At 32.6% G+C, this 22,816-nt stretch overlaps 1 long non-coding RNA gene and 1 pseudogene across 3 annotated transcripts; both read left to right on the top strand.

The window, feature by feature from the left end:
• Nucleotides 1-289: 289 nt before the first annotated feature.
• Nucleotides 290-3,879, top strand: LOC115988001. Of its 3 annotated transcripts, none has more exons than XR_004091283.1 (3): nucleotides 290-373; nucleotides 516-584; nucleotides 3,749-3,879. It is a non-coding gene; the product is annotated as an uncharacterized LOC115988001 (long non-coding RNA). The 3 variants fall into 3 exon arrangements; XR_004091284.1 differs by having other exon boundaries at nucleotides 298-373; nucleotides 512-584; XR_004091282.1 differs by lacking the exon at nucleotides 290-373 and having other exon boundaries at nucleotides 380-584.
• Nucleotides 3,880-4,093: 214 nt separating this feature from the next.
• Nucleotides 4,094-22,816, top strand: part of LOC115984896 — a 36,372-nt pseudogene continuing 17,649 nt past the window's right edge.

Genomic DNA, 22,816 nt, shown 5'->3' with positions numbered 1-22,816 from the left:
AATATTCCAAGCATTGCAATATGAAAGATTTGTATATTTGATAGAGAGAAGTTAATGGATGCTCTAAAAGCATTGACTTAGGAAATATTTTTAAAATCTTTTTATGGGAATAAATAAATACAACTAATTTTTATGATAGTTTTTTTATACTTTTCATGAAAGTGGTATCAAAATTATATATAAAATAATTATTTGGAGTTAACTAACCAAAAAAAGAAGAAGACATTCTTCAAGTAATTTCTCACCGATTATCTCACGTGATCATTCTCTCTCTCTCTCTCTCTCTACCTTTTTACAAAATAACTAGAGACATAAAAACACAAATTACTACAACTACACACATACATTTCAGGCATTCTTCTCGGAATATTTTGTAAGTTCTCTCTTTCTCTCTCGCTATTTTTGTCTCAACAACTTGGTAAACTCGCTCTCCACACTTTCTGCGCAATTCTTACCCTTACTGTTTTTCTTTCTTTTCTTTTGTTCTTTCTTGATGAATACTACGTTGAAGGAAGGCTGAATCTTTGATTCTGGAGAAGAAATCATGGTTTTGGAGAACATGTTCAATTTACAAGGTGCAATACGTAAGTTATAGTAAATTCATTTTTCCCAGGAAAACAAGTTCCACGCAGAGAAAACACACACAACACATGTACAACACAAAACACAAGCATGAGAAAAAGAGAGTATGATCACATATGCTTTGTTATAAAATTCTTGCTTTTATGGTTGAAATCATCATATTTTTATTGTTTTACACAGCTGAAGATGCAAACATGAAAATATGGTCTTTGTTACCTTTTAATTTCCTCTATTTCAACGTATTAAGTGAGGAAGGAGGAATTTGAACCCGAATATTCCTTACGAGAGAACTGGAAAATGCCATTTATTAGTTGTAAAAGTAATCATGTTGATCTTAAACACTTTAGTTTATAGTGTAAATGGTTTAATCAAAATCATTTTTCTTAAAGTAAAGACTAAAGAGATAAGAAAAATCCCACAAACAAACGGTTTGTTCTTTGTAGTTTGGTAGAGTTTCTTTTATTTTTTAGTTTTCTTAACTCTTTAGTCTTTAGCAACTTTGCCGAAGGCTCAAATTTTAACTTCTGTTTTGTTTTGTTTCTAAAGCAAATTGTTTTAGTTTATTATCTCATATGTGGTGACAACTAGCCAGAATCTTTTTAACTCTCTCCTACCCTCCTCCTAGGTCGATACTGTCTAAGCTAATACTTGTCTTGTATGAATGAATGAAGAATGTAAATTGTAAAATATGCACTTCTACTAAAAAATTGATTGGACTTGTTCAAGTCTTTGTCTATATGATTAAAATGACTAAAGGCGGCATTGCCTTTTTAATTGAGTCTTTGTCTATGTATATGATTAATCTGACTAATTCATTAACTTTTCGCAAGTCTTTGTCTCTATATGATTAATTTGACTAAGTGCATTACCTTGTAATTTCCATACACATTTTAATTATTAAAAATAAAAAATAAACATTTTGTTGGTTTTACCAATCACCACCTACCTCTCTTCCTAGAAGGAGAGGAGAGGGAGACAAATTTAATTATGTGGACCTGTGCATGCATGGACAAATGAGTCTTTTCACAGTCACAAGATGCTTTCGTATTTATGTGGCACCTGCATGGAATTATCTACTGTCTATAATAATTAGCCTGGAAGAGTTTTGTTTGATCAGGCTTTATTGGTGAACTAAAACACATTGTTTGTATCTGGGGATTTTTGTCATGGGTGAGTATTTTTTTTTTTTGGTTGAAAACGGTGTGTTTGGATTTTGGGTGAGAAAAACAAATTTTATATGAACGGGCAATGAAGAGGGATAAAAGAATATTTGTTTATGCAGATCAGAGCCAAGAGAGAGAGATAGAGAAAGAGATGAACGTAGGTGAGAGGGAAGAAGGGAGAGGACGAAAATGACAAGAGCATAAATGGCTTTTTATCTGTTTCTACTTAAGAGAGAGAGAGGGAGAGAGTGGTGACAAAATTTTTCCTGATATGTGAAGAAAACAGCAGTATTTTCTGTAGGGTAACACTTGTTGCACGTAAACAGTATGTGTATGTATATACTTACAGTCCAACATAACTATTTCAGTTATTTCGGGCAATGTGAGTGTGTGATGCATGTTGTGTGCAATAAACATTGCCCTTCTGTGTAAGGGTTGCAAAGAACGTCTCTTTTAAATGGGGTGTTCCGTATTTGTTGAGTTGATCACTCTCCTACGAGAGGGATGTATGCAATCGTTGCACAAAATAATAAACCGTGGAGAAGAGGTTGAATGTATTTGCAAGGTTGGGAAGGGGAAATGTGTCAAAATTAATTCTTATTAGTACTAAGTGAGAAGGGTGCAGTTAAAAAATAGAATTTTCTGTCTTTTAGGCACGAATCATATCTAGCAAGTAGCAACAAAAGGATGCCCCATGTTGGTAAATAAAAAATGGTTAACCCAGGTTTAGTTGTCAAAATTTCCCAGTATAGTTGTTATTCAGCGTTGTGGGTCAAGAAGAAGAGGTGTCCATATCGTTTTTATGTTTGGATTCTTTGGAATAGTTTTTGGAGTACCTTTTAGAAGTAAGTATAATTTATAGGAATCTTTTTAAAAAAGAAATTTTATGTCAATGAAAAGTTACATGTTACATATATACAAACCTCAATGAATGAAGTTTCCTTTCATAAACTGTTTAGGGGAAGTGTCATTTTAGAAAACCTCAAGGAGGTTGGTGTTAGAGTTTAATTAACTAAGTTTATTACCATAGGGATGTAAATATGTAAAAAGTAATTATTTATACTAACATATTTTAGAAGAGATTTCAAATTAAACCTTATAATATAAAATTAAACACTGAATTTTAAAAACTGTTATAAATTAGAGATAGACTTCCTGAAGACCATAAAAAGGGAAGAACTTGGAGGAAAAAAAATAAAAAGAAAGAGGAAGAACTTAGGACCCAAACTAGTAATCTCATATTGAAACTTTAAAGGCTCTTTAGAGGATGTGAATATAAGCACAACTCAGAATTGCTCATTTTACCAACTTTTGTTACCATCAGGTTTCTCACAAAATGCCCACATAATGGTAACCATCCTAGAGTGTAACCCAAAGTCATTTATAAGATGCACTAGCACTGAAAAACTACTTCTATCTTCCTAATAGGAACATACCCTACCAAAAAATTAAGCAAATACTAGTCAACTGCCATCTGCTACTAAGCTGGGGTAAATTATTCTGCATAGCATGACAAAACAATAAATTTTATTCTCATTGATGAAACTGTTGTAGACTTCACATATAATCTTTATCATTCTACCCAAGTTTGATATTAGCCATTGCCATGAGTCTTAGCATACCAGTGGAAGAATTTGAGATTCCCTCTCTTGAAAGTTGAGAGGGAATTTGCAAACTAGTATAGTGAGGAGAAAGAATATCATAAGTTAACATGCGGTTGAAAGAAAATTGCAAACTAGCATCTCAATTTCAGTCTAAAACTCGAGGGTTAAAAACTCAATTCTCAGTTGATGAGTTGAAATATGATGCCAAATAGATCTCGAGTCTTACAGACTCGAGTTCTAAAAAGTAAAACCGAGTCTCTAAGACTCGAGTTTTAGACAATTGAGATACTAGTTTCCCACATTGTTTTGAAACGTGACAACTAACTAAATAGTTTGATATTTAAGGTTATTTGGAAAAAAAATTCTGAAATTTGAAACCTGTTTCATGACATTTGACAGAAAAGATTCTTCAATTTCGGACAGAATGGCTGCAACTAGACTCGTCTTGTTTGTGGGAGCATGCCAGCATCGTTGTGCAACTCGGTTTCTATGCAATAATTTTAGTACATCTAGCACGAAATTTTCCAGGCCTGATACGCAAAAACAGAAGAAAGGTTATGAATAGAGGCATAGACAAGTACCTCATCAGAATAAAAGTCAGGAAATATCAGGGAGAATATTCTCTTTGGGAATAAGTATGACAGTGCTAAGTATAACAGAACAGTCAAAGCATGTGCTTTGACAAAGGATTTTGAACTTTTCTCCTGTGGTGATCTAACAGAGATCGGTGAAAGAGGGATAAATATGAGTGGTGGACAGAAGCAAAGGATACAGATTGCTCGTGCAGCATACCAAGATGCTGATATATATCTACTTGATGATCCTTTCAGTGCAGTTGATGCTCATACAGGCACCCAACTCTTGGTTAGTAAATCATGTCAGTGACTAGAATATGAGAATGTATTTCTTAATTAGGCCCTATAATAAGCAGCCTATCCACTCTCCTACTTTGAAGCAACAGTTTAAGAAGTCAACATTGCTTATTGTTTCATATACCTTTTGCAGGAATGCCTGATGGGGATTCTTAAAGAGAAGACTATACTTTTTGTTACCCACCAAGTTGAGTTTCTTCCAGCAGCAGACCTAATTCTGGTAAGCATGACATGACAGCTCTCTCTGTTATTTAGTCATTTAAGTAGATAATAGAATATGACATTATGTGCAGTAACTAAAATACAATTTTTTTTTTTTTTAGGATAGTTTTAAGAGGTTGAAAAAAAATATATGGTAGGAAAAAAAGCATATGCTATGATTCTAGGATTACTTGATAATCTGAGAATTTTCCTGATAGTTAAGAATTGGGACTTCCAAAATCTAAAGACTTTGCTACAATGCTGAGGATTGTGGTTCTTCAGACTGCAACTAACATAAATTTAACAGGTGATGCAAAATGGAAGAATTGCACAAGCCGGACGATTCGAAGAACTTATGAAGCAAAAAATAGGTTTTGAGGTTTTGGTTGGTGCTCATAGCCAGGCTCTAGACTCTATCCTCTCAGTTGAAAATTCAAGTAGAACATCCCAAAGCCCTACAGCTGATGATGAATTGAACACAGATTCAACTTCAAATGCAGAACTTCTACACACACAACATGACTCTGAGCATAATCTCTCTCTTGAAATTACAGAAAAAGGAGGTAAATTGGTGCAAGATGAAGAAAGAGAGAAAGGAAGCATCGGAAAAGAAGTTTACTGGTCTTATTTGACCGTTGTGAAAGGTGGGGCCCTAGTTCCATTCATCCTTTTGGCACAGTCATCATTCCAAATATTACAGGTAGCAAGTAACTATTGGATGGCATGGGCTTCTCCTCCCACAAGTGAGACAGAACCAAAAGTGGCAATGGACTTCATATCGCTTGTTTATGTAGTACTAGCTGTTGGAAGTTCACTTTGTGTTTTGGCGCGAGCCGTACTAGTAGCGAAAGCAGGACTTTGGACAGCAGAAAAGCTATTCACAAACATGTTGCATAGTATATTCCGAGCACCAATGGCATTTTTTGATTCAACCCCATTTGGAAGAATCTTAAATCGGGTAAGTTCGAATTTGTCAAAGTTTATGTTGATTTCAATTGAATTTATACATTGGTGTTACTAGTAGTATTATCAATATGGCTGAATCTATTTAATTTGTACATATATCACAAATTTCTTATAAAAAAAATAACACTAAGATGTACCAGACAAAAAAAAAATTGCATTTGCAATTAACGAATACCCCTTGCAAGGGTTATACAAAAACTAGAATAAGGAAATTCAAACATTTTCAGGTCAGTTGAAGTTAAATATGATGTTAATAACATGTAGAATTTTAGAGGATAAGGATCCCATAGAAAACAAAATATTTTAATGAAGGGAAAAACCTATTGACTTCAACTAAGGCCAGGATGACTTTGACAAAATGAAATTCATTTCAAAGTTCCTGTCCTCTCCAATCACACCCCGGCAGAATGCCTAACATTACGTAAGAAGGAAATTTTAGAGAATCCTCTATCTTCAGAGTAACCATCCCATGAAAGATAAGAAAATATGCCAATAATAAGTAGCTGGATTGGCGAGATACCCTAGCCCTTCAGACAAAACTTCAAGTCGAAAGCCAAAGTTTTAACTCATGACTTCAAAACCAGATGTCAGAATATAATAGCATGCAAGAGGTAATAAACTAAACATTAAAAAATAAAAAATCACAAGATTCAAGTTATCTTTCTTTGCTCCTCACATAAAGATATAATTGTAAAGGTTCTTTCATGAGGGCTGACAGCCTAAAGTTACCTCTGCAGGCATCTACAGCCTAAAGTTACTAATACATCATTGATCAATAATTAATTATGATTACTTCAGCAATATTACATACCAACAGCAAGAGAACTGGCCCGCTTAGCCGGTATACAACGAGCACCAATCCTCCACCACTTTGCAGAATCACTATCAGGAGCTGCAACAATCCGTGCTTTTGATCAACAATCCGTGAGTTGTGAGTTGAGAATTGGAATGGGAATTTTCTGTTTGCAGGAATTTGTTGTGTGTGTCAATTTTTTTGTCAAACTTGTTGCTCCAGAGTCTAAACACCAATTCGTCCTGAAATGAGGTTTTCTTGTAATAGAAGTTCTTGTCCTAGTTTTATGTTCTATTGCACAAAACCAAAAATAGAAGCACACAAAAAGGATTTCTTGTGGTCATTTTAATGAGAAATTGTTAGTTTGGTTTTGAGATGCTCAAAAATGAATTTGTTGTTTTCTTTATTAGTGGGATTAAGCTACATGTCAAATTAAGTATTTATCAAATTGAGACGATTGTTTTACTCAAAGTTAAATTTATATAAATATATATAGAGAGAGAGATGGGTTCAAGTTACACCTGATGTAACTCTTTAGAGTTATACCTTTTTTAAACCATTGGATTTAAGTAGATCCAATGGTTAAAAAAAGACCCTCATTATTACAAATATTCTTATTAAAATCTCATTCATTACCCTCATTTATTACATTCCAAACCTATCTCTAAACCCAAAAACGTTTGACTCTCTCTCTCTCCTCCACCATTGCTCCACCTCTTAAGGTAGCCACAAAAAAAAAAAAAAAAAAAAAAAAAAAAAAACCCAAGCCGAACACTAATGATAGGTTGCCAGTAGAAGCAAAAATAATCTGTTATAGTACTCCTTAATTGAATTTAGGTCAAGAGCAGCAGGCGCAGAGAGGCATGTGCATGACATTGCAGATTTGGATTTGGGATATAGAAATTTATGCTGCATATGAGAATTCTATAAATGAAGGTGCTTGATGTTGCTATATATATATATGACAAACATTTTTTTAATATAGGGCTCAGATCAATAGTAAAATGTTTATTATATGATGATTTTGTAATCAATTCCATTTTTCGGTAATGGAGCTTTCTTCTAACACTTTCAAAATTCAAACAATCATGATAGCGTTAACAAAGCAAAATGCATGGGCCCATGAACTCTCTGTCATTACCAGTTAGGAGCTAAAGGGATTTTTATGCAAAATCTTTATCTTTTTTTTACCTGTCATTCTTCATTGTCGTCGCCGATTCCATCAGTAATTTTTTTTTTTTTTTTTTTTTAAATGTCTTGGATTTGGATGGTTACCACAGACTGCTTCTTTCCTTAGTGTTAGTGTTCGGCTTTTTTTTTTTTTTCCCTGCCGGCAACCTGTGGAAGTGGAGCAATTGTGGAGGAGGCACAGAGAGAGAAACGTACAGAGGAGAGAGTCTTTGGGTTTAGAGTTAGATTTAGAATGTAATAAATGAAGGCAATTAATAAGATCCTAATAAGAATATTTGTAATAATGTGGGTCTTTTTTTAACTGTTGGATTTACTTAAATCCAACGGTTTAAAAAAAGTGTAACTCTAAAGAGTTACACTAGGTGTAACTTGAACCCATCTCATATATATATATATATATATATATATTTATAAATTTTGGTTTTGATTATGGCGGCGGCGGTGGCGGTGGTAGCAATGGTAATGGATTAATAGCGATTGCGGTGGCAGTAGTGGCAACAGCAGCGGCGGGTGGTTGTGATTGTTGTTTATTATAGTGGATATATTATTTTATTGTAGTGACTATATTATTTTATTGTATTAGATATATTATTTTATTATAATGTTTATATTATTTTATTGTGTTGAAAGCTAAAATAGATCTACTGCTAAAAAATATTTTATAAAGTAAGTAGGTAAAATAGTAGAAATTATAAAATCTACATAGTGGACAAGTACGTGGTCCACCATTCCACTAAAAGACTCACACATGTTTAAAATTGCTGAGTTAAAAAAAAATTTTAACAGAAATTGATTACTGACTCAGTAATTTTAAACAAATGAGAGTCTTTTAGTGAAATGGTGGACAAGTGACGTGATCTACCAAAGGACTGTATAATTTCTCGTAAAATAGATAAAATAACTTTTTGTGGTGCCAAATAGCTATATTTTTAGCTCCATTGTTATGGATGCTCTAATAAAGTGTATGTTATTTTATAGGTAAGGGCATGTCCTGGACTAAAACCGGCCTAAGCTCGATCTCTTCAAAAGCTAGACCCCAGCATGTATTATAAATTACAAACAAATAGTTGCTTTCTACTTTATAAATTACATGTGAGTAGATTGTGACAATACATTAAAGTACAAATTACAAACAACCTGTCAACCACCGGAACGATATCTATTAATATATAAAAAGTGCCAATAGGCTCATGAATAGTATTTTTGGTTTATTCAATTGGTGAGTTGCACTTTTACCATTTTTTCCCCCTTTTTCTTTTTTTTTTTTTTTTTTTTAAGGATCTTTATATGTTTATTTTGTACTTGCAATTTAAGCTTACATTGTAGACACACAAAAAGTGCAAATATTATACACATTTGCACAAAAAATGGAAAATATTGTACAAATTTTGCAAATGTGTACAAAATTAAAAAAATGTGGATCCTGGAGCCTTTCCTTTAACAAAAAGAAAAGTATTTAAAAAAAATTAAAAAAAAGTGAGACTTTGTTATGGATGTGTAGTAAGTGGCTAAATTTTAGGATTAAAGATAAGTAGATAATTCTCATTAATAAATCAAAATTTTCTCTTAAAAAAATATAAGAAACAATTGAGGAAAGAGGTGTAAATAAAAGTTTTGATAAATGAATCATTTAAAAATGAAGTATTCTTTTTCTATACTTCACTAAAAGCAAAAAATAAAATAAAATAAACAACAAAAAAGGTTTATACATGCCCATAAATATGGGACTGAATTCAGTATTGACAATAAAAAGGAATAGATATAAATTTTAGCAATTTTAACTTAGTATTACTATTATTTAAGCATTTTTTTATATTTTAGATGGTAGACTTGATCCAATTGGGTGTTGGAAAATAAAAACTGCTTCTAATAAAGAGTAACTAGACACAATTCAATTGGCCTTGTACTCTAGCTAACTACAACTTGAACTTGGCCTTACAAAAAGACATGATTTTTTTAAAGTGTGTCAAATGAGTCCGACAAATTTAATCTAATTTTATGTAGAAATGAGTTTGGAAAATAAAATTTAGACATTTTCTAAATTATATTTTTGTCACATTGATTTAACAATTCATAACCTAAATCTATATATATTCTCAAATTAAACTTCTACCTAAAATAATAATTTAATAATTTTAAGAAGTGTAACTTATTTCTTCTAATTACAAACTCTTACTTGACTAAACTTAGCACATGCTTCAACTTTTACTAAAATTTTATTACAATTGCACATATTATTACAATTCTTTTGTGTGATTTGTTCAAAATTAGTTCAACTTCTTAAGGTTTTAATATTCCCAATCTATGATAAGGAAAGATCTATTGCTTAATGTGTATGCATGTGCAATGAACACTATAAATTGATTACCACATTAAAAAAATTGCCAAAAAAGGATGATAATTACGGAATACTAGCTTATGAGTACGTGTTTATGCGCGTGTTCAGAGGCTCTTCTATTTTGTTAGATAAAGGTTAATAATTTATATCCATTATAATTTGGGATTACTACATTTTTCAATCATAAAAAAAACTAGGAGTGATGAAAAATTATTTCACCTGAGAGTGCATAATACTAATCACACTCTTAGGATTTTTTTTGTGATTGAAAAATGTAAAAATTCTAAATTATAATAGATGCAAATTATTAATCATTACCCAAAAAAATAAAAGAACCTCTAAATACACATGTGAGTGCGTACTCAGAGATAGTATACTTAAAAATCTTGTTTTGTAAATAGTTTGATATGAATGTGTGCTAAGAGACTAATATACTTTAAAATCTTGCTTTGTAAATAGATTTACATCTTTTTCTTTTTTTTAATTATCAGTTGACATCTTGATTTTTTTCGCAAAGAAAGTTTTATTCCAAAAAAAAAAAAAAAATGAATATATGATATATACGTGTTATTCAATTTCAAATATATATATATATTTTTTCTTTTAATTCTTTGTGCTTGGCTCAGATAGATGGGGGTGTAGTGGACCATGTACTGAGAGCAATTAACACCAAGTGGACCATGTACTGATTCTACGTACTGACCGTTGAGTAATATTGTGCACTGAGAACTCTGAAGTCTGAAATTTAGCAGCAAGACATGGGCTGAGTTGTACAGAGAGACCAAAAAAAGAAAGAAAGAAAAATGGAACCTTGGTGGCCAGTCAAACAAAATATAGTACTGTTCGGAGTCTTCTGGCACACACGATTAAACAGCGGTTAGAATATATATGGGATTGAAAGAAAAAGATACATAAAATATTGGGTGTGGATCAGAGACATTGTAGCTCAAATCTTCGAAAAGCTTTCATCTTTGTTTGTTTTGTTTTTGAGAGAGAGAGATCCCAATACTCATCAAATTCGCTTAATTTCGCTACCCTTGAGAAGAACGCCAAACCAGGCCATCCATAAATGCCGTTCAGTTCAGAGTGCCCACTGCTTGGTATGTTACGGCTGTTTGGTCTCTGTGTAATTCATATGAATATGATATCTCATCACTCTAAATTCAGTACCCAATAACTGATCATAATTCTAACTTGACCCATAGCCAGCTCTCAAAATCCTGGTGGAGTTTTTGTTTTCAAGACTCAAAATTTGTCACACACCACAGGTGGGATCCACTGCCTCTCTTATCTTATCTGTCTGTCTGCTATGCATACGCTCCCCTCTCCTCATATTTTGTTTATTTGTTTGTTGTTTTTTCTCTCTTTCTCACACTCTAGTATGTATAGAAAAGCAACCACCACTTTGTATTAATTGAACGCTAAATCCACTTTGAGGAATTGATAGTTGAAGCCAAAAAGAAAAATCCCAAAAAGAATGAAGTATTAAAGCGTGATCCCACAGAAATTGATAGTTGAAGCATGACCCCCATAAAAAGGAAGTGTGCATTAAGATTAAGTTAATAGACAAAAAGGAATAGGACATATTATAACAAAAAGGCAAAGTATGTCCACATAGGATTAAAACGAAGTTTGAGGATGCCACAGGAATTGATAGTTGTGCAGCATTAAAAAGTGCAGTATTAAGTAACAAAAATGAAGAAGTAAGGAATTGATAGTAGTGCACTATTTTAATAGTGCAGTATTAAAAAGTGACAGGTTGCGTTCGGGTTCAACATACGAACCCGTCTAACCCATTTAGCTTATAAAGTTATTAGCTTTTGTTATTACTATTGCTTAATTTTTTGTTGTAATTATATGCTTATTACTATATTTGTAGTTGTAATTGTATTTTTAATTTTAGATATATAGGAATTGATAACACGTTATTTTAGTCAAGTATGACCTATTAATCAAACTGAATTAATAGGTTGTGTTAATTAAACGAGTTAAACGTATCATGTCGGGTCGACCTGTGAATTAAACGGCTTAAATGTGTTGTGTCGGGTCGACCTGTTTAATAATCAGGTCATGTTAGGGTTGAGGTTCTTTGACACGTTTACATAGTACCCACAAGAGAAGAGCGAAAATCTCACATTCACTACAGTATCCACACGAGTGTGAAGAGTATAAGAGAATAAATTGAGAATAAATAGGAGAAAACTCATTGAGAAAGAATGAAGAGTTGAGAATTGAGAAGTGAGTCACTAAGAAAACTGAGAGGTGAGTCATTAGTTAGTGTCACTTTTCTCATCAGTTAATGTGACATACATTTAAAAGTTGTTTAAATTTCTCAAGATATTATTTATTACTATTCTAATTTTATAATTTTAATTAATTTATTTGTATCTCAAATAATTATGATATTATTATAGTCTGACCTCAAAAATCTTAAACCTCTCATTTTTCTATTTCATTGAACAATTTCGTTTTTAAAACCATTCTCAAAAGTAATATATATATATATATATATATTTGTATAAGTCTAGGGATAGATTGAATTTTAGACCTTTAAATTTGTGACACGTCTTTTAAGTCAATTAAACCCATCACTATCTCTAAATAAATTTATTTATAACAATTTCAAGCACTTTTATTATTGAAGTCTATGTCTAACTCTTATCTTCCGGTCATAGGGATGAGTCTATACCATCCTAAAGCCTTGGTAAAAATTGTAAAAACTAACCTTACAGGAACCTCACAATTTTATTTTAACTTCTTTTATCATGCCAGTGGAGGGCATAAAATATTTTATGAGCTCATTGTGAATTTTTTGGCGGAGCATATCTCTCTTAATCTCTCCAATAGTCAATTTTAAGAATGAACTTAACCAAAAGAAACCATTTCATGCATCCAATGTATACATCCTCCTCCTCAATACATGTGTATCTCATATAGCTTTGGAATCTATACATTAAACTTTATGAGAGTGAGAATACATACATCTCGTGCATAGACAATCAGTGCAACTAGAGGGATGATAATAGCTAAAACTTTAAGCCTTGGAAGGGTGAATGGGTAATCAACAATGTTACAGGCTCCTCAAGTGAAGTAGTCACATGCACTTAACGGTTGTGACTTTTGGGCGAGGAAGGGCTACGCGCAAGAACTAGAAGGCAGATCATGTAAACAGGGAAAAAAGGGTCTTTTTTTTATTGTCCCAAGTCCTAACTAATTTCCGGATGTGTGCAATTCCCTCATCTTTTATACATATATAAGGGAAGAATTCAATTTATGGGGTGACCAAATAAAGGGGAGAGATCTGTCTGATAGGTGACAAAATTGTAAATTGGAGCAGGAAAAGTCACCCTTTTAACACATACCTAAAATAACATAAATATTCTTTCAGAATAAAGGATAGACCCAAACATTTATATTGCATATAATCACTTTTAGAATAAGAGTTTGTAGTTTAGTTCACTGAAAATGCGTATTTTCAAAAAAATTGCCAAATGGCACCTAAATCCTTTAGCAACCAAAGAAAGGGACAAAGCTACAAAAAGAGGACAACGAGTACTTTACATACACATGATATGATTCATAAGACATTATGGATGGGGCAAAGAAGTTGGATTATATGTCCACAGCATGTATCAAAATGCACATCTTCTTGACTGTGGTTGGGACTGCGTTGCAGCTGCATTGCTAGACTTAAGATTGACATCAACCATGCCTTCTTGCTTGGTTGAAGAAAGTGTTTCCATTCTAGGTAAGGGTGATACAATCTTCTGAAACAGTGCCTAACAACAAGAAAGAAGCTTACATAAGAGGGATTTTTAATTTTTTTTTTTTCCTGGGAAAGAAATAATCATATACCGTCATTGTTTTAATTAGATTATGGCAACATAAATGGTTGATCAGATATGAAGTATTTTTGGAGACCTGAAATTCAGCTAAAGCATGGTTGTAACCATCAAGTATGAATGAACTCTTGTCATCTAGACTATATTCCTTATTGAAAAGAGACCAACAATTGAATTTTACCCTGTGAAAGAGCAAAATAACAAAACCTTTGATGGTCAGAACATTAGCAAAATTCACTAAAACCCATTTCTTTCCAAAGATGAAGTCTGCAGTGTTTGAAGTGCGCCCAACCAAAATCATGTGTATTTACTTTCTTGCATCAAACCATTAACATTTGTATAAATAGCTATCCAAAGTAGAGGAAACTAATTGCTTACCTTAATATTAAAGCCAACCTTGGCATTGGTTTCAATAAACATAACATTCACGTCACGAGCTTTGGCTTCTCCTTCCTCTATAGAAACTTGCTTGTCCAACCATTCACAAGATGCCCAAGTCATAAGCACAAAATAATGCACCAGACATTAACCATAATAAACATAAATAACATTGAAAAAAAAAATCCATTTGGGAAACTTTGAATTGTAGGTGATCTCATTAGCATCCATGTACATGAACAAGATATTCTCCATTATCAACTTTGTAAATTGTGTATGTATATCGTTTGCCAATAGTAGTTCTGGTAAAGGACAATTAGTATGTGCAGATGGAGGAGAAGAGGATTCTGCAGAAAGAGAAGAATCTGGAGCAACGGGAACATCATATGATCTACAGAAGAAGAAACATGATCATCTTGGATAGGAACAAAAGTGTAGTGAGGTTTTGTGGATGACTGAAGAGGTGTGGGAAACACAAAAGGATCTATATGAGACTCAGCAACCTCAGTGACAGAAGAAGAAATGAAAGGAAGGATAGACTCATAAAAGACAACATTCTTGGAAACCAAACAGTATTAGAGGCCAAATCAAGAAAATTGTACCCCTTACTACCAAATGGAAAGCTTAGATTGACTTTGTGTTTGTTAGCAGAAATAGTAGAAGTATAACACAAGCAGCCAAAGACTCTAAGATGATCATAAGAGGGAGGTGTATTGAAAAGCAACTCAAACGGAGTTTTGTCATGTGAAACAGAAGTAGGAAGTTTGTTTATGAGATAAACAGCTGTATGAACAGTCTCCCCAAGGAGTTATAAGGCAAATTGGATTGGAATCTTAAAGCTCTAGCCACATTGAGAATATGTTGATGCTTTCTCTCAACAATGGACTTCTATTGAGGAGTTTTAACACAAGACAATTGACGAATTATTCCTTTGGTTTAAAAAAACAAAACTCGAAGCATAAATTCAATCCCCTTATCTGTTCTTATGCACTTGACGTTGAATTAAATTGTGTTTCAACTAAAGTGGAAAATTGCACAAAATGGGACTGAGTTTCAGACTTAGATTTAAGCAAGTATACCTAAGTACATATGGAATAATCATCCACACTTGTAAGAAAGAATTTAAAACCATCAGTGGTAGGAATGGAGAGGGGCCCCCACATATCAGTGTATGAGTTCAAAACAAGCGTGAGAAACATGAGTCTTGGAATGAAAAGGAGGCCTTTTTGCTTAGCAATTGGACAAATCATACAAATATCATCTTTATTGCTATTTACAATAGAGAGACCTTATCAAGAAGGGCTAATTTCTCATTAGAGGGATGACCTAAGCAATAGTGCCAAGCATTAAAGGGACATGTATGTACAGAAGAAACAATTGATTTGAACATATCTGATTTGAAGTCTTGTTGCAGGAAGTAGAGACCACCATGTTTTTTACCAAGACCAATCAAGCTCCAACGAGCAAGGTCCTGGATAAAGCACAGGTTAGAAATGAAGACAAAGCAGCAAAATAAATTGCCTCTCTCCTCTCTCCTCTCTCATCTTTCTTCATCTTCTCTCTCTACAGTCTGACGTTTCACTTTCTCATTCATCTCACTCCCCTCTGTTGAACTTTGTTCCCTTTATTTATTTCATCTCTCTATTTTGCTTGTCTCCTTCTTAGATCAGCGTGGAGGTTCTGTTCATGGTGGAGGTCGTGGGTCTTGGGCCGTGGTGGAGGCCGTGGGTCTTGGGAATTGGGTCTTTGGTCATGGAAATCGTTTTGTAGACCAATGGGTTTGGGTCATGGTGCTTGTGGTGGTGATGGTTTATTGATGGTGGGGGTGATTGAGGGAGGTGGTTGATTGACAGTGGTGGGTGATTGATGGTTGTGTGGGTGTGATGCGGTCACGGGTATGTTGGATTCCAAAGTGTTTTGTGGTGTGGGTTGTTGCTTGGTTGTGGGGGTGGCCTGGTGATGGTGGCGTGGTGGTGGGTCTACCTCTCTCTCCTCTCTCTGGCTCTCTCCACTCTCACCATCTCTCACTCTCACTTTTGCTTTGATTTTTGGGTTTTTTTTTTTTTGAGACAGAAGATAGAGACTTTATGATAACAGAAATTCTGAGTTTTGTTGTTTTGTCCTGTATTTGTAGTTGTAGTAATAGTTTTGTGTTTTGTTCAATCCTATGTGTCTGCTTTGTTTTGTTTTAAATCTCTGGTTATGTGTTTTGTGTTTCTTTTCAATAAATATCCTAGTTTTTATGCAAAAAAAAAAAAAAAAAAAATTTATAACAACTCTGAATAACCAAACTTAGGGGAGCAAGAAACTGGTTTGCAAACCAGCAATTCTACAGAGAAAAAAAAAAAAAAAACTGTTTGCATACCAGTATTTTGCTATAAAAAAAATGGTTTTGTTGAAAAGCAATTTTGCAGGAAAAACTAGTTTGCAGAAAAGCAATTCTGGCAAAAAAAAAAAAAAAAAAAAAAAAAAAAAAAAAAAAAAAACTTCTGTAGAAAAATTTGAATTAGTTTGCATTGCAGACTAGCAATTCTACAGGAAAAAAAAAATTGTGAGTTTAGGTGAAGGTGTTGTGTGGTTTTGCTGGAGAGAGACAAAAAGGTTGAGAGGAAAGAGAGATGTGAAGAGAGAGAAACTAAATTTTTTATATCATTTGATGGTATAGTTTATATTATTTTAATGAATTGTATATAAAAATAGAAACCGGAATGTTAGGTCAATTGTAAAATGAGATGGTAAAATAGATAAAGTAAGTTTTGAAGTTGTAAAATAGAACTGTGGGTCCGGGAAGTTTACAATCCGGCCCAAACTCTATCTGGGCCCAGGGCCCGTGCCGAGGAGGTCGGGTGTCGAGGACAAATGATCGAAGGCCGGGGTGTCAAGGGGAACGGCTGAGGACTACCCTGTCCTCAGCACTCTAGGACTTCAATGGGAAGATCAACGTCTCGGTGAAGGCTATCCCCAAACAGCCCCCTGAAAGGGATGTGAGTGGAATGGGGCCCACAGGGAAGTAGGGTGCAAAATTGGATCAAGGAAAATGCGTCCCCTCCACATTAAATGCACCTGCTAACGTCCAAGTCCGATTAATGAGAAAAGACGCTTGGACGGTGTAACTTCGATCTTCGCAACTAATAGAAAGTAAGAGGGGACGGTTGATGGGATGGGTACAGAAGTAAGCACCTGTCTGGCCAACAAGTGGAGGGCTAAGATCAACTAAGAAGGACCATATAATGTAAAGGTGAGTGCGCCAAGAAAGAGGCTGGGAAAAATGGCCAAAAACCAGAGCCTCCCAGCCCGCCTCCAAGAGAAAGACTCCTAGGGCGAAAATGACTTAGCCATGTATGAACACCATGAAAAGACTCACCGCCTGGTGACCAAGGCCTAGCCTTTCAAACCCACGCTCTATAAATGATATTGTTTGGGCCTTTTTACGTGCGAACCCAATACTGTTATGGGTCGTTACGAACTGTGTCCTTACAAGAACTTTTTTAGAATCTGGATGGTAATGCTCTTAAGTGTACAATATGTATCAACATGCACATCCTCCTTACTCTGGTAATGATTGCATTGCAGCTGCATTGCCAGTCTTAAGGTTGACATCAACCATGTCTTCTTAATTGGTAAAAAAAAGCGTTTCCATTCCAGGTAAGGCTGTTGCAATCTTTCGAGATTCTAATAAGCATACAAACATAATGCTTTATGGCTAAATCATGATGCTAATATAATTATGATGGGCAAATTAGAACTTATCTATTTGTGGTTCAATTGAAATTTTAGTTGCCTATATGTGGTTTCAAATTTGACACTTTACCCACCTGAGGTTAGCTCAGTTAGAATTCAGTAAACCATCTCATATATATATATATATATATATATTTTTTTTTTTTTTTTTTAAGGAGGCTAAATATGTAATTTTGCTCTATTTTTATGTCTCTCTCTTCCCAAAACACAAAAAAAAAAATGAAAATACAAGATCAAATAAGATAAAAAAGAACCCAACAGAACACTTACATTATGAGATTCCAAACTATAAGTAGACAATTTAAATTTCGGTCAAACAACAAGTGGGTAAGTTGTAATCTTCCCAATTATTATTGAATATAAAGTATAGATCTTTTACTTACTTTTTTTATTTATTTATTTTTTTTTTTGAATAAATTGTAAAAATAACTTAGAGCAAAGTTATTTTTTAATAATTCAATATTTGAGGGAGGAGAGATTTAATTTTTGGACATCTTTGATGTTTTATGTTGAAAACATCATAAGATACTAGTTGAGTTACAAGACACTATCATGTAAACATATGAATCCTCTTGTAGCCAATATTTTATGGTGTTTCATGCTTACTAATTTTTTTTTGTTGTTGATGCAATTAGTGAAGATTAGAACCTATGTAAACGTACTTAATATATGTTGTATTTTGATTTAAACATTTAAATTGTACATTTATGCAAAATTTTCTATATATTGCACGAATTTGCGACTAGTTATTATAATAGTAAGGGTATTGTTAATATATGCCCTAATACCACTAGCATTAAGGTTTTTGGCATTTAACACACTAAACACCAAAACAATCTCACACATTAAATGTTTTAAATGCTAAAATTTTTAGCATCTGTATTCTATCTTGGAATGGTACGGTACAAATGCTATTTTTTTTTTCATTTTTTATACATCTTTTCTATTTTCTCAAACAAAATAATATCTCCTCATTCTTTCTCTCAACTAGGGGTAGCAATTCATGTTTACGTGTCGGGTTTGTGTCATATCGACTCATGAGTATCTGATTATATGGGTCAACACTAACATGACATGTTTATTAAACGGATCAAGATTCTTCAATCCTAACACAATTTATTTATTAAACAGGTCAATCATGTCGACCTATTTATCAAATTTTATCAAAATGCAAAACAAAATTAGTATTAACCAAATTGAATTATGAAAAACCAAAAAAATAAATATTTTTAATATAAAATTTATAACTAAAGAGTAATTGCATCACAAATAATTATTTAAAATTAAAGCATATCTCAATATAAAAAATAATCAATCATAATATGTCAAAGAAAATAAACCATAACAACTAATAAGTTTATATACTTAGGATTTGAAGAGTATATTAGTAAACTGTCATTTAATTAAACTGGTTAGACAGATCAAACAGGTTCCATGGATTAGACACTAATCCAACCCATTTATTAAACAGGTTAGTCATATCAACCTGAATATGACACTAACCTATTAAGTCTCAACCTATAACCTATAACAACTTACAAGGAGAGAGAGAGAGAGGACAATCACAAAGAGAGGATTGTTGAGGTTTTTCAGGACACAAGGAGGATTGTTCAGAAATAAGGCAACGTTAGGTTTAGGAATAAAGAAGTAAAGGCAGCCTAAAGCTACAGATCGTTTTTTTAAATTAGATAATAAACTAGTTTTGTGAGGCAGATTCAAATTGAAAATGAAGCCCTTTTTTTTTCTTTTTTTGATTGTGAAACTAGGAATAGATAAAAGCAATTATAGCTTTACAGGAAGCTCAAAATTTAATTTTAACTTCTGGTCATGTGGACAGCTGGAATAAATCTCTTTCTCTCTCGAGTAGTCAATTTTAAGAGTGTAATCAGAAAATATATTATGAATTCAATGCATCCAACCTCTTTCTCATAATGTGCATATCCCATATAAATTTGGAATCTGTACATTAAACAATATAAAAATGAGAATACATACATCCTATACATGGGAAAATCAGTGCAACTAGAGGGATGATAATGTCTACAATTTTAAGCCTTGGAAAGGTGAAAGGGTAATCAATAATGTTACAAGCTCCTTAAGTGAAATAGTCACATGCACTTGAAGGTTGTGACTTTTGGGCAAGGAAGGGCCATGCTCTAGAACTAGAAGGCCGATCATGTGAATTTTTTCCCCTTCAACTCCATTTATTTTTAAGAATTAGGAAAATAGAGAAAAGATAGTCTTTTTTTTTTTGGTAACTAATTCCTTGGGTCAATTTAACGAAGAGGATAGTGCCAGTATGAAAGAATATGAGGAATAGCTCCAAAGAGAAATACTATGAGATGCAAGAAAAAGGGAAGAAACCCTTTTGAGACAAAACTATAGGATAAAATGACTAATCTTTTGTTCTTAAAAAGACAAGGGAGTTGGGTTTCAAAGTAGAAAAGAGATAGGGGATTATTTTGTAAATTTTTTATGAATTAATTTATCAAGAAATCCCCAATCCCTGAGAAAATTCACGACTTAATCCAACCATTGATGCTTAATATTGAAAATGAAGACCTAACTTGAATCCCTACATAAGAGAAAAATTAAGGAAATCATCATTCTTCAATAATGAGGTCTCTAAAAGCCATAGAGTTTGTCAAACCGGTTCAAAGTTTCTTTATCAATAAAAGAATGCAAAGGCAGCAAAACCATACTTTCTTGACTTTGATTCCGAAGGTAAAAGGTGCTGCTAATTGGATCTCTAATTAGATCTCTAATGAGATCTCGCTAGACCCATTAATCTATGTAATAAGGTGTACAAACTACAAACTACAAAGTAATTTCTAAAACCTATATCTATATATATCTAAAAGCTGAAGTGTAATATTTATTATTACTATATTTCGGTTGAGCCACATCAACAGCTATGTCATTATCCTTTTTTGTTTTCAATTTTTCTCATATATTTTTTAAAACATTTTCTCATTTAATAAAGTGACTTAAAAACCCCATTATTTAAAAATTAAAATATCTTTTAACCGTTATTTTTATTATTAATTTTCCAAAACTCTCCCTCTATTTTACCTCTTCATCTCCTTACTACTTTCTATCTTAATATCATTCTTTCTCTACCCTTTTATCTTCATTTATTTTGACTCTTCTTATTCTCAACATACTACTATAAATTGGACATTTTCTTTTTCGTTCTATACATAGTTTTCTCACACAAAAATGTTATTTCTCTCTCTCTCTCTGTCTCTCTCTCTCCTTGTTTTTCATTTTTTGCTTGATTTTTTATTTTTATTGCATCCATACTTAGGTTGATGAATTTTTGTGTTAATTAGAATTCTACTTAGGTTGATGCGATTTAGTTTTGTGTTTTAAGTTGTTATTTTTTCCATTCTCTTTGATTATTAAATATTATCCTACTACATTATACATATAGTATATAATAATACAATGTTATTATATTACATAGAATGACTTGGATAATTTGATATTTATTGTTATATATTTTATTTTTACTCTTTTTTAGAGTATTTCTTTACCTACTTGTATTTGAGAGAGAGAGAGAGAGAGAGAGAGAGAGAGAGAGAGAGAGAGAGAGAGGTGCCCCATCCATAGGGTTTGAATATTTTTAGTATAATAAATTTGTATTCTCTCATCTCTCTCGTAATAATTAACGTCGCTATTTAAATTTATTGCAAAAAAAAAAGTACATATTTATCCAACTTCTTAAATATTCTATAATTTTATGGATTGATAAGAGCATAGAGGAGAGGACTTTTATGCACTTGGAAAGTACACTAAGAACAATAATTTACTCTCTTTTCTTATATGAATAATAAGTTTTATTATAAATTTAATTAGTAAGAACATTATCATGTGAGAGAAAGAAGGGGATAGGTGTTGAATTAATACTTATTATTTAACAATACCTCAAAAGTGAGATAGCATCGGACATCGTAAACTTAGATTTTTCTGTCTTATATCGTCCGAATTATATATATAGCAAGTAACATCAAAAGGTTTCCATCTGTGTATGAGTTCTAATTAGTTCATTGGTAAAATCTTTTGTGATCAAATAAGAAATCTAGAATTCGATCTTCGCCTATACCAAAAAACCAATTGATGTTTTAGTCTAATGATAGAGCTAGCAATTATTAGAGGTGCTCCACCGTTTTTTTTTTTTTTTTTTTCGTAGAATAGCTTTTAAGATTTTTTTTTTTTTTTGGACAAAAAAATAAATGATTTAAATATATATCTACTAGTTCTATAAGTAGACATTGCCTCTCCAATAAAAGGAGGTTCATCCTCAACATTTTGGGCATGCAGTGCAAACAAATGGCCTACTCGGTTGCCTTCTCTCCATATATGTAGCATATGTCTCCGCTTCCTCTAGCGGTCTAGCCCCATTTCACATTGTGGATCATTGCCACTAGCGGAGTTATGATTTTAGTTCAGGATAAGATTAAAATAAAATGAAAAAATTTAGTTACAAAATTGGTTGTAATTTTAGATTATAACCTTACTCAATATCTTATTATTAAAGGTAAATTTTAACAAATCTACTACTGGATTACATCTTCTTCTTATATCCTCCATGCTTACAAAATATTTAAAAAATTAAAGATCAATAACTATCTCATTAATAAATTGTTTAAATTGCAAGTTTTTGTAATTTAAAATTGTGCATAAAATATAAGCTTATAGATCATATAGTAAATAATATCCAATTGATACAAAATTTGACATGTGTATTAAGAGTGTAAAAAGTATATAATCCAACAATTAGATTTTCAAAATATATAGTAATGTTTATTTTATTGAATGAAGTTATTGCCTTAGGCTACAATCAATTTTGTAGCTAAATTTTATCCAAAATAAAAATGATGAGGACAAAGTATCAATGATTTTTGCATGATTTTTTTAATTTTTTTTAAAGAAATTTTTGTTAATTTTTAAATTAACTTAGAAGTATCAATGATTATTATTTTTACCTTAGCTTTCATTTCTAACTAGTCAAAAGGTGGGTTATTGCCACACACGCACGCGCACACACACCCAAAAAAAAAAAAAAAAGAAGGGAAATTTGAATAAATAAATCAATAGCAAATAAAAATGGTAGATTAGTAATGGGATGTTGTAATAATATAT

Source organism: Quercus lobata, chromosome 4 (assembly GCF_001633185.2).
Source record: "Quercus lobata isolate SW786 chromosome 4, ValleyOak3.0 Primary Assembly, whole genome shotgun sequence".
NCBI classification, from domain to species: domain Eukaryota; kingdom Viridiplantae; phylum Streptophyta; class Magnoliopsida; order Fagales; family Fagaceae; genus Quercus; species Quercus lobata.
Note: the sequence above shows the minus strand (reverse complement) of the source record. Positions and strands in the feature narration are given on the sequence as shown.